This window comes from Narcine bancroftii, chromosome 14 (genome assembly GCF_036971445.1).
Source record: "Narcine bancroftii isolate sNarBan1 chromosome 14, sNarBan1.hap1, whole genome shotgun sequence".
NCBI lineage: Eukaryota > Metazoa > Chordata > Chondrichthyes > Torpediniformes > Narcinidae > Narcine > Narcine bancroftii.
In genome coordinates this window covers 7005608-7021907 of record NC_091482.1, presented here as the reverse complement: position 1 = coordinate 7021907, position 16300 = coordinate 7005608, and positions in this window count along the sequence as shown.

The window sequence follows — 16300 nt, the reverse complement described above, 5'->3', positions numbered from 1 at the left end:
GGGATCAAAAGAATAGAAAATTGTTTTTCAGGAAATAGATTATTATCCTTTGAACAAATGAAGGATAAATATAATATAACTCAAGATACAGTGTTGGCATATTACCAACTGAGATCCTACTTGAAGGACAAATTAGGAAGCAGTCAGAGGGAAATAATTTTGAATATGTGATTACAGATACAATGATAATCAAAAAATTTATAACAAATATGTATATTAAACTGCAAGAAAAGGAGAATGAGGAAACAAATGGTAAAACTAAACAAAAATGGGAACAAGATTTAAATATAAAGATAAAGAAGGAAACATGGGAGAAGTTATGCTCTGGAACGATGAGAAATACAATAAACACGAGGTTACGTATGATACAATATAACTGGATACACAGGCTATACATTACACCTCAAAAGTTAAATAAATGGGACCCAACAGTATCTGACAGATGTTTCCGATGTAAAAAAGAAATGGGAACAACAATTCATGCAATCTGGACATGTGAGAAAGTAGAAAAATTTTGGGAAGATCTAAACCAGATATTAAATAAAATTACAGAAAACAATATACCAAAAAACCCAGAGATCTTCTTCCTAAGTAACATAAAAAACAAAGAATATGGACTTGATTTGGATGGTGCACAAAAAAGATTTGTTAAGATAGCTCTAGCCGTAGCAAAAAAATGTATTATGTCAACCTGGAAATTAGAAGATAATTTGAGAATACAACAATGGTATATAGAAATGAATAAATGTATTCCATTAGAAAAAATAACATATAATTTAAGAAATAATATTTAAATATTTGAACAAATATGGGAGCCATACATGAAACACAATAGAGAAAACCTACCCGGGACATCTACCACCTAAAATAACGAAAGGAGAAGGAAGTGAAAAGAATTGACTCAGTGGAATTTCTTGTTTATTTTTATTGAATGACAACATTGTTTGACTGGTTTAATGTATCTTAGATTTTGTACTTTAAATGAATGGGGGGGGAGGTAGGGAGGGTGGGATGGGAGGGGGGGGGAGAAAATGACACTGTATATATTTGAAAAGGAAAATGTATGTATCTTGGTCAATGTGGTTTATGGTGTGAAAAATAAAAATTAAAAAAAAACAAAACAATGAAGACGCTGTTTACATCCGGTTCCGCACGGATGGCAGTCTCTTCAATCTGAGGTGCCTGCAAGCTCACACCAAGACATAAGAGCAACTTGTCCGTGAACTTTGCAGTCGACGCTGCTTTAGTTGCCATATATACATACATACACCCACACACATGCAGGCACACATACACACTCATATGCACATGGAGCCAGCTCTCCAGCGCATGACGTCCTGTTTTGAAGAAACTGCCAAAATGTTTGGCCTGGAAGTCAGCCTGAAGAAAACTGAGGTCCTCCATCAGCCAGCTCCCCACTATGACTACCAGCCCCCCCTACATCTCCATCGGGCACACAGAACTCAAAGTGGTCAACCAGTTTACCTACTTCGGCTGTATCATTTTATCTGATGCATGGATCGACAAAGAGATAGACAACTGATTCGCCAAGGCAAATAGTGCCTTTGGAAGACTATACAAAAGAGTCTGGAAAAACAACCACCTGAAGAAACACACAAAGATCAGCGTGTACAGAGCCGTTGTCACATCCTCGCTCCTGTTTGGCTCCAAATCATGGGTCGTCTACCGGCATCACCTACGGCTCCTAGAACGCTTCCATCAGCGTTGTCTCCGCTCCATCCTCAACATTCATTGGAATGACTTCATCACCAACATCGAAGTACTCGAGCTGGCAGAGACCGCAAGCATCGAATCCATGCTGCTGAAGACCCAACTGCGCTGGGTGGGTCACGTCTCCAGAATGGAGGACCATCGCCTTCCCAAGATCGTGTTCTATGCCGAGCTCTCCACTGGCCACCGAGACAGAGGTGCACCAAAGAAGAGGTACAAGGACTGCGTAAAGAAATCTCTTGGTGCCTGCCACATTGACCACCGCCAGTGGGCTGATCTTGCCTCCAACCGTGCATCTTGGTGCCTGACAGTTCGGCGGGCTGCAACCTCCTTTGAAGAAGACCGCAGAGCCCACCTCACTGACAAAAGACAAAGGAGGAAAAACCCAACACCCAACCCCAACCAACCAATTTTCCCTTGCAACCTCTTCAACCGTGCCTGTCTGTCCTGCATCCGACTTGTCAGTCACCAACGAGCCTGCAGCAGACGTGGACATATCTCTCCATAAATCTTCGTCCGTGAAATCAAGCCAAAGAAATAAATATGTGGTTGTGTATGTGTGTATGTGCATGCTTGTATGTGTGTGTGCATGTGTTTGTATAAGTATGTATGTATGTGTGTTTATGTGTATATATTTGTATATGCATGTGTATGTGTGTGCATGTGCATATGTGTGTGTATATATGTGTTTGTGTATGTGTGTGCGGGTATATGTGTGTGTGCAGTTGTATGTATGTGTGTATATATTTATATGTGTGTGTATGTGTATGTATGTATGTGTTTATGTATGTGTGGGTTTGCATGTGTATGTGTGTGCATGTATGTATGTGTGTATACATTTTTGAGTATGTGTGTATGTATGTGTGCATATGTGTGTATGTATGTGTGCTTGTATGTGTGTATGAGGTTTTTCAGTTGGTTGTTTTTCCAGACTCTTTTGTGTAGTCTTCCAAAGGCGCTATTTGCCTTGGCGAGTCTGTTGTCTATCTCATTGTCGATCCTTGCATCTGATGAAATGGTGCAGCCGAGATAGGTAAACTGGTTGACCGTTTTGAGTTTTGTGTGCCCGATGGAGATGTGGGGGGGCTGGTAGTCATGGTGGGGAGCTGGCTGATGGAGGACCTCAGTTTTCTTCAGGCTGACTTCCAGGCCAAACATTTTGGCAGTTTCCGCAAAGCAGGACGTCAAGCGCTGAAGAGCTGGCTCTGAATGGGCAACTAAAGCGGCATCATCTGCAAAAGCGTATACAGAGCCGTTGTCATACCCACACTCCTGTTCGGCTCCGAATCATGGGTCCTCTACCGGCACCACCTACGGCTCCTAGAACGCTTCCACCAGCGTTGTCTCCGCTCCATCCTCAACATCCATTGGAGCGCTCACACCCCTAACGTCGAGGTACTCGAGATGGCAGAGGTCGACAGCATCGAGTCCACGCTGCTGAAGATCCAGCTGCGCTGGATGGGTCACGTCTCCAGAATGGAGGACCATCGCCTTCCCAAGATCGTATTATATGGCGAGCTCTCCACTGGCCACCGTGACAGAGGTGCACCAAAGAAAAGGTACAAGGACTGCCTAAAGAAATCTCTTGGTGCCTGCCACATTGACCACCGCCAGTGGGCTGATAACGCCTCAAACCGTGCATCTTGGCGCCTCACAGTTTGGCGGGCAGCAGCCTCCTTTGAAGAAGACCGCAGAGCCCACCTCACTGACAAAAGGCAAAGGAGGAAAAACCCAACACCCAACCCCAACCAACCAATTTTCCCTTGCAACCGCTGCAATCGTGTCTGCCTGTCCCGCATCGGACTGGTCAGCCACAAACGAGCCTGCAGCTGACGTGGACTTTTTTACCCCCTCCATAAATCTTCGTCCGCGAAGCCAAGCCAAAGAAGAGATGTGTGTATGAGTGTATAAGTATGTATGAGTGAGTGTGTATGTATGCTTGTGTTTGTATGTACATGCGTGTATTTGTGTGTATATATATATATGTATATTGGTATGTATCTGTAAATGTGTGTTTATGTATGTGTATATGTGCATATGTATGCATGTGTGTGGATGTGTGTTTGTATGTATTTGTGGGTGTATGTGCATATGTTTGTGTATGTGTGCATGTATGTGGGTGTGGGTGTATGTATGTATGTTTCTGTGTATGTATATGTGTGCTTGTGTATGTGTGGATGTACATGTGTGTGTGTGCTGACCAGCTGCATCACGGTCTGGTATGGACATACCAACACCCCCTTAGCAGTAAGCCCTCTAAATGTAGTGGACACATGCCAGGACATCACAGGCAATACCCTCCCTACCATTGAGAATTTTGACAGGGAACGCTGCCATTGGAGAGCAGCAGCAATCATCAAGGATCCCTGCCACCCAGTACATGCTCTGTTCTTGCTGCTGCCATCAGGAAAGAGTTATAGGGGCCATAAGACTCGCACCCACCAGGTTCAGGAATAGCTGCTCCCCCTCCACCATCAGACTCCTCGATGACAAACTCAATCAGGGACTCATTTAAGGACCCTTACTTGTGAATTGTATGTATTTTATTTCTCTCTGTATTGCACAGTCAGGTTCTTTATATACAGATCTTCTTGAGTACAGATTTTTGCACTAGCAATAAGTGGTTATTCTGCCCGGCACACAGGAAATAGAAGCTCGGTGTTGTATGGGATGTCATGTATGTACTCTTGACAAGAAATTGGAAATTGGAATTGACAATGGGCTTTGTACTTTCACAGAGCTCCACCAATAAGGCACTTTTATGCAGAGCCACTGAACAGCAGAAAATCTCTGCACCGGTGGCAGCGTAAAAATGTCGGGATGGAATTTTTCATGCAAATTCCATTCTGTAATTATTCCACTCGTACCCCTACACATTTTTACAGAGCGACTGCAGTGTAAATTGACCACAGCCACTCCGTAAGAAACAGGCCTCATGAATATGACGTTCCCCATTGATAAATTCCACAACACAGGAAGGATGTATAAAAGTTAACCGTGTATACGACCACATCCGGACACTAATTTTTTACAGAATAATGCTCATAGATTAACTTCAATAATGTTTGCTGTTACTTCTCCATTGATGTTATGATTAAGATCTGTTATTTTAATTTAAGCAGTCTGAAGTCATTTTGCAATCCATGCACACAAACCAATAATGGGCCTTATTCACCTTTTCAAATGCTAATCTGTTAATTGCTTGTCTGACTGAGCCAAGTTAACATCTCATTATTCACACAGATTTCTTGTAAATGTCACTTTTTGAAATTCCTTAAGATTACTTTGAGATTGTAAACAGGGAGAGGCCTTTTTCTTTGGAAGGAATTGACAGAGTTTTGAGCCCAGGACAGCGTTCCGGATCGGAAACTCCATCATTGGGAATTTCCATCCCTTCCCCCATCTTCCACAGGATGGTGTTGCCAACATCTCCATCGCCAGTTCCCTCCCCCCAACTTCCCCAGGATGATGTCTCCGTCACCGGGAATCTCCATCCCGACCTCTACCTTCTGCCTCCTCTTGAACACCTTGTTCTGGCGATCATTACCAACTCAACGTCTGATTTCACCATCCAGCTCACAGATCCACAGACATTCAGTGACTCTGGAGCGACTCTCATTTCCTTCTCTTCCTCCTATTGTTAGAGGTGCCAGACTTATGGCACCTAATTGTTTGCCTTACGACAGACAGAAGTTGAAGCAGATTATATATTATGTATTATTACGTGAACCATTGAACCTATTCCAATATCAGCTCCTCAGAATGTCCTGCCCTCCATCCTCTCCGCACCAATTTATACAAAAGAGACACTCCTGAGAAAGAGCTCTGGAGAAATGTCAGAGCTGTCATAGCTTTAGCGTCCCAGGTTCAATCCTATCCTCAGTGTGGAGTTTGCACGTTCTCTCTTGGACGGCGTGGGTTTCCATTGGGTACTTCAGTTGCCTCCCACCTCCCAAAGGCGCGAGGGTTGGCCACTGTGCATTGCCCACTGTGTATGTGGGTGATGGGAACAGAACAAGGAAAACAAACTGAGATTAGAGTGACTGGTTGAGGGTTAGTATGTTCTCAGTGGGCTGAAGGGCCTGTTACCACCGAGAAAATGACTGAGCTACTGATATGAAAGAATCTTGGTTTAAACATTCTCAGCTAGACTCAGGGAAAGAAACGGTTTAAACTCGGGCTGAAAAAAAAATAGCTGGAGGAAATTAACAGGTCAGAGAGCAACCATGGGTCGACTGGAGGGAAGGTGGTGGAATCACAAAAAAGCCCCAGAGCTGGTTGGGTAGAGGACAGAAGGGGTGTGCAGTAGGTAGATAGGTGTGGGGGAGATGGTGGGGAGGAAGGTAAGACGTATGTAGGCAAAGAGGAGATAGAAAGAGTGGAATCAGGCTTGGTAACAGCACTGATGTTTTCTGTAGAGATCCACAGTTAATGTAGGCAGCTCACATTTAACAATGCAAACACAATTCTTGCATCTCAAGGAAAGTATTCACTTGCGTGTGACAACAGAGTCTAAATTTAAACACTGTACCATAAGTTGAAAATGGGATGCGCTGCAGGAAGCTCACGGGGTCGTGAAGTTCGGGCAAGCCACAGGACACCAAGGAATTGCTGGAGGAACTCATCAAAGTCGGACAGCGTCCATGGGTCGAAACAGTTAGGTTTGGCCCTGGGCTCTTTATCAGGACGAAGATAACATCGAAAGAAGCCGGGGGGGAGGGGCCCAGAGATGAGAGGGTCCAGCACAGGTGTGGGAGACAGAGAGAAAGGCGGAGGGAGAAACGATTAGGAATGAAGGGGGTGGGGGATGAGGGGGAAGAAAAGTTAGAGAGAGAAAAAGGAAGTACAGGAACAGGTCAAGATGGAAACATTAAAAACTAGAAATTTCTGGGAATCCTCCATCAACGTTAGCAAAACTAAGGAAGGAGAAATCAGGAGATCTCAAACTGATTCTCATCGAGGGGCTAGCAGTGGAGAGGGTAAAGAACTTCAAATGCCTGGGTGTCAAAGTGTGGAGTGTTGAGGTAGTAGCAAGCAAGCCCAAAGTCAGAAAAGACTGTGCAACAGGCTTTATTCCAGTAAAAGACTGAACACCAGTTCAAGCCTTGGTGGCTTCCCGTGCAACTGGTTCAGGAGGAGCAGGCTCAGATTATAGTCAGGTCAGCTGATTGACAGCCGGCCAGGTGGAGCCATTCCCTTAGGTGGTCTTCTTGCAGGTACAGAGATCATCCCCTGCAGTAGGCTGGTGGTCATATCAAACACACAAAAGCTCTGAAGATTTATCCAGGGACCATTAGGTTGATGTGACCATGGACAAGGCTCACCAGCGGTTATATTTTCATTCGGAGTTTGAGGAGATTCGGTCTGTCACCAAGATTTCTTGCAAATTTATACAGGTGAACCATGAAGAGCTTTCTGATTGGTTGCATCCCTGGGCCAATGCGCAGAACAGGGATAGTTTACAGAGCGTTGTAAACTCTGCCTGCGTCATCATAGGGATCACTCTCCATTCTATCGAGGACATCTACAGTGCCTCAAGAAAACAGCCTCTATTCTCAAGGACCCTCACTACCCAGGTCATACCTCCTACCATCGGGAAGGAGGTACAGGAGCCTGAAGACAAACACCTTTCGAATGGGCAATGAACCCTGGTCATTTCAATCTCTCTTATATTTGGAGTCATTTATTTATTTTTAAATGTAATTCTATGGTATCTGTGACGCTGCCGCAAAACAACTGATTTTGTGACATGTTCATGATAATAAATTCTGACTGATTCTGAATGGAAGTTCATCTCAAAGCAGAGGAAGCTAAAAGAAGATTAGCAAGAAACGTTTAAACCCACCAAGGGCTTAAAGAAGACAGGTTGGAGACAGCATCACCAATCCATCATCCATCATAGCTGTGAGCCGGTCGCGGTCACTTGTCCATGCTGAGGTTGAAAGCCGGGAGTTTGTAACCAAGACAGAAATGGAAAATGCCAGAAATTCTCAGAAGGCCAGGCAGCATCTGTGGAGAGAGGAACGGTTTCTCCAGCAGATTGATCTTTGGCTCCCATTCTGCTGATCTTCATTTCTAAATCTCATCCCTGTCACTTGTCTCCAGCTTCACCCTCCACCTGAACTCTTTTCCCTCTCCTTTTTAGATGTACAGCACGGTAACAGGTCCCATGGCAACAACATCAGAATTTATTGTCACAGAATTCGTTGTTTTGTGGTAGCATTACAGGGGCAAATATAATAAAACTCTTGTTATCCGGAATTCAAGCAACTGGCAGTCTCAAGCAACCGGCAAAAAAAAAAAATCACGGATAATAAATATGTAAAGATTGGCACACTTCACTGTTAGTTCACTATCCATGCAACATGCAATCTCAAGCAATTGGAAAATTTACTTATCCGGCATCTACCAATCGACACGGGTGCCTGATACCAGGGTTTTTTTTAATACTGAATTGCTATACATTTTAAAAAATAAATTAGCACAAAAGGCAAATGATAAATGGGCCGGGACCCCTTTAACCCAAAACGTTGACCGCCCATTCCCCCTGCGGACACTGCATGTCCCGCCGAGCTTCCCCCCCCCACCCCGCCCAGCGTCTCGCTTGCTCACAATTCCGGAATCTCATACTACGCCGGTTTTCACAGCAGCCTTCACTTGGGGGCAGCGAGACGAGGGCAAGAGGTCGTGGCGGAGATGGGGGAAGAGGGGCAGGGAGTGCGGGTTGCTCAGATTCAACAGGAATCCTGACTGTGGCTCCAGGATGAGACAGCCTGACCCAGTCAGTGGTCAGGACTGGTGTGGACCTGAATAATTGGTCGTGGCTGGCTTGCTGGGCTCTGGGTCACGCTTGTTTGTCGCCACTCTCGCACTAATTGTGTATAAATGGAATAAGTGAAAGCAACCTTTGCCTGCCACCTAATTAAATATAGTGACTCCGAAGATCCGATTAATCTTTAATCACCAGGAGTGAGCTCCTCGGCAACAGAAATCCTATAGATCTATTGATTATCTTGGTTTAAATTAATTAACGTGATTGTAGCTTCCCACAATATGTCAGCGTTATAAACCCTGGGCAGCCTCAATGCCTAATTACGTGCTTTCAAAGTGTCTGCGGTGACTTGCGTTTTCACAACTCTAACAATATTTCCCCCCCCCCCGAGGATGCAATTAACTCTTTCACTGCTGGTGCTGCACACCACGCTCTCCCCGTGTCTGCAAGGGATTCCTCCAGGTGCTCCAGTTACCTTCCACCATTCAGAAATGTTCCAGGATTCCTTCTGGTGCTCCACCTTCCACCGTTCAGAAATGTTCCAGGATTCCTCCAGATGCTCCAGTTACCTTCCACCATTCAGAAATGTTCCAGGATTCCTCCAGATGCTCCAGTTACCTTCCACCGTTCAGAAATGTTCCAGGATTCCTCCAGGTGCTCCACCTTCCACCATTCAGAAATGTTCCAGGACTCCTCCAGGTGCAACAGTTTCCTTCCACCGTTCAGAAATGATCCAGGTCAATTGGGTGCCATGGACTTGTGGGCCGAAAGGACCTGTTACCGTGCTGCTTGTTGATCGAGTAAAGCACTGAGGTGACTCAAATTTCTTGGGAGTCTGGCTCTTCCCTGAGGACACATACTCATTTTGTTTTACAGGTTCCCAACAGGACTGATCCTGTCCCGATGCATTATCGCTCTGCCCAAGGCGCTGAAGGCTTCCTTGATCGTGTCAGAGGTTTGGACCTGGAACTCGGGCTGGAGATGTTTTCAACAGGGGTCCTGAGCGCGGCTGCAGGAGCGCCGATGGTGAATCCACGGACACTCAGGGAATTTGTACGTTCTCCCCTTGTCTGCATGGGGTTTCCCCATGGCTCCGGTTTCCTCCCACTGCTCAAAACATAGCGGGGGTGCAGGTTAATCGAGTGTAAGTTGGGCGGCATGGACTCACGGGTCGAAAGGGCCAGTTACACTCCTGTATGTCTACATTTTTAAAAAATTATGCCTGGCAAAAAGTTGAAATAATCATGTATATTACATTTTCAATGGATTATGACATGACACTACATTCTCACCACATTCTACAGGGGGATGTGTTGAGAGCATCCTATGTAACTGTATCACTACCTGGTTCAGGAACGGCACCATCTCTGAACGCAAGTCCCTGCAGCGGATGGTAAAAACTGCTGAGGGGATTATTGGGGCCTCTCTCCCTGCCATCATGGACATTTATAATGGCCGTTGTTTGCGGAAAGCCATAAACATCGAGAAGGACTCCACACACCCCTCCCACAATCTGTTCACCCACCACCCACCCCCCCCCCCCCCCACCCTGCCATCTGGGAAGAGGTTCTGAAGCATTTGGGCCCTCACGACCAGATTACGAGACAGCTTTTCCCCCCAAGCTGTGAGGCTTCTGAACTCTGGGGACACAGAGCCAGCATATGTAACATGATATTTAATAAGTGATGTGTTATTACTAAAAAAAATTCTGAGATAATTTATCCATATAAATAACCAGCTCCATGATCCGGAGAAATGTTATCTCCTTTTCACTGCGCACTGCAAGGTTTATGGTTTGACTGACAGATAAACATGGCTTGACTTGGCAATAAAAGAAACCTTTGAACAGAAAGGTGGAGGCATCTGATGAGGTGGGGGGTGGAAAGTGAGGGTAGGATCAGGGCTTCCTTATACGGTAGGTTCTCTCTGCTGAGAACTGATAGATTTGATCTCTGTGAGATTTTTGGACTTTGATTTCAGGACATTATCAGAGAACATATAAGATTCTTTTTCCTGTGGGTGAGGCAGAATTACCACTTATTGGCAGTGCAAAATAAATTGAATCCATGTACACATGGTAAACAAATCTACTGTGCAATACAGAGAGATAAAAAACAATAAAATTGCCCAAGTAAAAGCCCTTAAATGAGTCCCTGATTGAGTTTGTGGCTGAGGAGTCTGATGTGTTCCTGAAGCTGGTGGGGTGAGTTCTGTGGCACCGAGACCTCTGAGAACAGAGTGCAGCAGATCCCTGATGATCGCTGTTGCTCTCTGTCCTCGATGTGTCAGCACGAAGCTTTTGAGCCAGCATTTGCAGCTGTCGGGCTCTGGGGACAGAGCTGCCCAAACCAGCTCTGGCTACCTTTAGAACCTTACCACAAGGAACTGCAGAGAGCTCAGGCCATCACCCAAACTAGAGATTTCCATCTGTCTTGGGAAAAGCTGCCAGCATATTAAAGGACCTTTCCCGCCACAGTCACACTCTCTTCTCCCTTCGTCCATCAGGCAGATTTATCGAGTATTTATTATCAAACTATTCCATGGATTTATTGTCCTTTGGAAGCTCCAACTTCAAGGAGGAATACGTGGTTTATGGCAGGGTTATAAACCATGCAGAGGAACAGAGGGGGTGAGAGCACTGTCGAGGGGTTCATTCAGGAGCCTTATGTCTGCAGGGAAGAAACTGCCTTTATGCCTGGCGGCGTGGGTTTTTACACTCTTCTTTCTAATGAGAGGATGGAGGTGTCCATGGTGGGAAGGGTCCTTCTGTGTGTCAGCTATCTTCCCAGGCAGCAGATGTAGATGGAGTCCGTGGAGGGGAGTGATGTTGATGTGATGTTCACCACCTTCTGTAGCTCCCAATCTTGAGCAGAGCAGTTCTCATCCCAGGCTATGATGCATCCAGTAAGTATGGTGCATCTGAGGAAGATGTTGAGCCTCCTTGGCCTTCTTAGAGAACTTCTCCAGCATTTTGTGTTTTTACTCCAGCCACGGTGTCCACAGATTTTTGTGATTTACTAGAGACGTTGGGGTCAACGGATCAGGTCATTGGAGATTCTTATTCCAAAGAGTTATCTCCTCTTTCGACCAGCACCATTAATGCAGGTGGATATGTCCTCCTTCCTGAAGTGAATGACCATTTCCTTCATCTTACTGACACTGAGAGAGAGGTACCAGCTTCCACCGCCACCCCTGGTAGCCGAATCCATGAACCAAAAAACACACAGAAACACTGGAGGAACTCAGCAGGTCTCATAGTGTCCACAGGAGGTGAAGATATATAATCAACATTTTGGGCCTGAAGTCTCAGCAAAGTTCAGGCAGGCATCTTAAAGACTAGAGATTAAGGAAGAAGAATGAGAGAAGGGGAGGAGTTCAGACCCAAAGCTGCTTAATCCCTAGACTTTAATTAAGGTGCCTGCCTGATTTTTGTTTATACCTTAAAGAAAGGCTCAGGCCCAAAATGGCAGTAATGTATCTTTACTCCCATTGACGCTGAGAGACCGGCTGAGTTCCTCCAGCATTTTCTGTGTATTTTTACTACAATCACAACGTCTGCAGGCTTTCACGTTTCATTCCATATACCCATCACTCCCAGTGAACCTGGGGTGAATTGAGAATAAATGGTGTGTGATTATCATGAATGTTTAATGGTTGACAAGGACTCTTGGGGCCTGTCTGCCCCATAATTTTATGTAAGCTCTCGCTGAAATTCCTGCCCCTCTCCAAGGCTGAGGACCATTTACAGCAGCCAATCCTGGAAGGGCTGAATGGTCTCATGTTGTTTTGATGTTTCCCAGCCACCTCATCTTTAGGTAAGCGACCTGGGAAGGACAGGGCAGATCATTGATCAGTCTGTGTTGAAGCTCAGTGCCTGATTGGGGGGAGGGGAGTGGGGGCGAGATCAATGCAATTGTGATTATTCCATTTAGTTCAGAGGGATTAAAATCATCCCCAAGTGTACTCTTAATGCCATGGTAACGGCTTGACATGGGCTGAGTTGTCGCAGGCAGTGGCTGAAATTTTCTCCTGTGCTCAGAGTCACACCGATGGTTCCCCTGGGTCACCGGATGAGGCAGAGTTACAGGGCTGGGCGGCTGACGGAGAGAGGTGTCTTCTGCAAATATACACCTACTCTGTATTGCACATGCAGGGGCTGCATACCACAGATACACAGGCAGTGGGACTGTATACACTGTGTGTGGGAAAGGGAAGGGGATTCCTTGAGTGTGTGCATTGTGTGTGGAAGAGGGGTTTCAGTGAGTGTGAACATTGTGTGTGGGAGAGGGGATTCAGTGAGTGAATATTGTGTGGGAGAGGGGTTTCAGTGAGTGTGTGCACTGAATCCTTGACACACAAGTCAAGCAGTGTCCTGGCACGTGTTCAAAGCCTCTAACTCTCTCTGGTTTGAACCACTCACGGCCTCCTTGAGATTAAGAAACACTGCCTCTGCCCACCACAACTCCTGACCGGTGGGTCTTCTCGCTGTCTGGCAGGGGTGGGGCTTTAATCGGGACTGGTTCTGTGCACAGGGTCAACATGACATCCAGACTGTCAGGCCGAGAGCACTGAAGAATTCCAAATGTGACAAAAATTATTAATCACGTCATTACGAATTATATATCGCCATAAATCAAGTCAGTGTCGGAGACCGCTCAGAAGGCAGGTATTAGCAATGCAGAATGAGATCTCATCCAACCATAAAGCTGCCACTTTAACCAGCTGTGCACTTAGACCTACCTCATACTGCCACTCCATTAATAATGTAATCGACAATCTCAAAGCACTTCTCCAGACATTCAGGAGGCCAAATTATTGTCTGTCTGCACAACGAAAATCCAATAGCAACATGTGGACATGATTCAGAGCACAGCCTGTTCTCAATCCACGAAGGGCATTGACTTCTGCTTCTTTACCCTCTCGTTTGGCAACAACAACTCGTGTTTTCATAGCACCTCTGTGGCAAAAGAACTCCCTCGAGGGCGCTTCACAAGCGGCTTTGACAGGGAGCCACGTGGAGTGAGAGCGAAGCAGGTGGATGAAGGCCTGGGGCAAGGAGGGAGGGTCTTGAAGGGGGGAGGTGGAAAGAATAGGGGAAAGGGGGGGGGTCGTCAGGGAGAGCAGCTGATTAAAATGAGGGAACGGCCCAGGAGAATAGAGACCTCGAGGCTAAACCCAATCTCTGCTGGAGGGACACTGTTCCAGTGCAAGCAACCCAGCTTCTGTCAGGTTCTCCCCCGTGACTGCGTGGGTCTCCTCCACTTTCCTCCCACCCTTAGTTGGGTGTAATTGGGTGGCGTGGGTTTCAATGGTCCCAGTCGGCTTGTTGTTAAAAAAAAAACTTAGCAGGTGGAGCAGCTTCAGTGGGGGAAAGGGAACGGTTACAGCCAGACGATATTACCTTCTTATTCAGGTGTCTGCCTGATTTTTGGCTCGGATCCGAAACGCCAACTCTCTCTGGAGGCCAACCCCAACATCTGCAGACTTTCTACTTGAAAACCAAGTCTGTTTCTGCTTTCTTAGAGATTTTTTTGACTTAAAAAATAAATTTTATTCACAATAATAAATGTATATCTGTGTGTTTGCGTGTCTGTGCGTGCATGCATGTGTGTAAGTATAGTCTACTTTTCTCAAGTAGCTTCAGTTTGTACATCCTGCCCCCCCCCCCCACTCTCTCTACCCACGGTTCCTCCTCTTGTTGTTTGAAGGGGTTCTCCACCAATCTCGGCCCCCTCAATGTCAGGTGGCAGTCCTTCCCCACAGAGCCCTCGCCTGAGGCTCCGAGTCCCTCAGCCCTTTCTCCTTAGCAGTCAGCAGCCTTCCCCATCGACATCTCCGTGTGACAGGAGATTAACAAGTTTCGGGCAGACCGACGAGCTCCTTTCCCCAAGTTGATGATCTCAGATGGGGAGAGGGAGCCGGGCGCCGGGGAGATGAATGACGATCTCCCACTCGCACTCAGCATCAAGGGAAATCGGACAGTCCCATTGCTGTTCTGAACTAGAAACACAATGCTGGAGAAACTCAGCAGATCAAACAGTACACTTCATGTTGGGAAGATAACGATACATAACCAACGTTTCGGGCTTCAGCCCTTCATGAAGGTATCAATCCCAACCCACTTCCACAACCAGGGTTTTCCACCCCCCACTGAAGACCCTTTGTCCCACTTTAAGCCTCTTCCTCTTCTTGGACACTTTGTCCTGGCCACTGGCCGCCCTTGATATTTTTATGTCCAATTACCGCCGAGAGATCAACCGTCTCAACTTCACCACTCCCATCTTATTCCAATCTCACCTCTGAACGCTCTGCCCTGCACTCTCCCTGCCACCGCAACCTAAAGAAAACGTTATACCCTGATGAAGGGCTCAAGGCCGAAATGTCAGTTATGTATCTTTATCTTTGCTACCTACAGTACATGGTTAGACCTGCTGAATTTCTCCAGCATTGTGTCTGCAGACTTCTGTGTTTTACTGCCGTTCTGAAATGTTGCTTTCCTATCCCCCAACTTTAGAAAGTGCTGGATTGACAATATAAGGACTCGGGGAGATACTGGGTCACAAATAACACATTAGAAATGCAGGTCTTCTTTTTCACATGCGACCGTGATTTCATTCCCTGAGAATCCACGGCGAGAGATGTGATACGATGTGACTTGAATGCAAGAACTTCCTTCTCTTTATTTCTACGCTCCATGTGCCATTTCAGGAAGGCAAGGTCTTGGGGACAAGGAAATTACAGTCACCCTTGGGCACGGTGGAGATCAAATCAAAGTGTCATTGATAAGACTCTTCAGAGCAGCTGCTTCAGTCATGGAAATGACATAGAAAGGGCACAACACAAAGGATTACGTGTTAGCCTTCCTGATGTTACCCTTCCTCAGCAGTTCTATTGATGTGTGAGAAAAAAACACAGTCCTTCGTCAGACCCACTTGCAGATGTTTCTCCACCAGTTTTGCAGCTGATCCGGGGGAGGGGGGGGGGGGGGAGTGCTTTGCAAGGCATGGGCGTCGAGCAATTTCTTTGCACATCCAGCTCCCATAAAGAGCAATGTTGTCACAAATCAGCTTTGCTGGTCGAAACAGAGCAGAAGAACGTCAGCCAGGGCACCGGGCCAAGCTCCACACAGCATCCCGTTGGGGAAGAGATAGGGGAGTTATCAGAGCCAGTCCCACCAGGTCGGGGAACAGCTCCTTCCCACGGGCAGTGAGAATGCTGAACAACCAAAGGGACCGCTCGCACTAACCGTCCGAGACTCTCGTTGCCACAGAACGATATTTATTTGTACGTTTGAATACTTATCCTGTATATGTATTATTTGTCTGTATGTGTGTTATGTCTGGTTGTGTGTCTGCGTGTTTTGCACCGAGGACCGGAGAGCACCGTTTCATTAAAAAACATTACAGCTCTGTACAGGCCCTTCGGCTCTCCATGTTGTGCCGAACCATGTAAAAGTGCTAATCCCTCCCGACCCTATAATCCTCTGCCTTCCTTTTGTCCAGGTGCCCATCTAATAGACTTTTAAAGGCCCCCCAATGTTTCTGCCTCTACCACCACTCCTCGCAAGGCTTCAGCAAATCTCTGTGTAAAAAAAGTACCCTGTATTTCCCTCCCTTAATCTTATACATGTTTCGTAGGGTTGTAATAAACTTGACTTGGCAGCAGAGGTTCTGATGGGGATTGATCCTGGTCAGTACCTACAGAGTGCACACTCCACAGCACTGGTAGCAGAGGGGCGACGGAAATACTGCAGGCAAGGCAATGCTACAGCTACAATCAACATTGCAGCGATGGCAA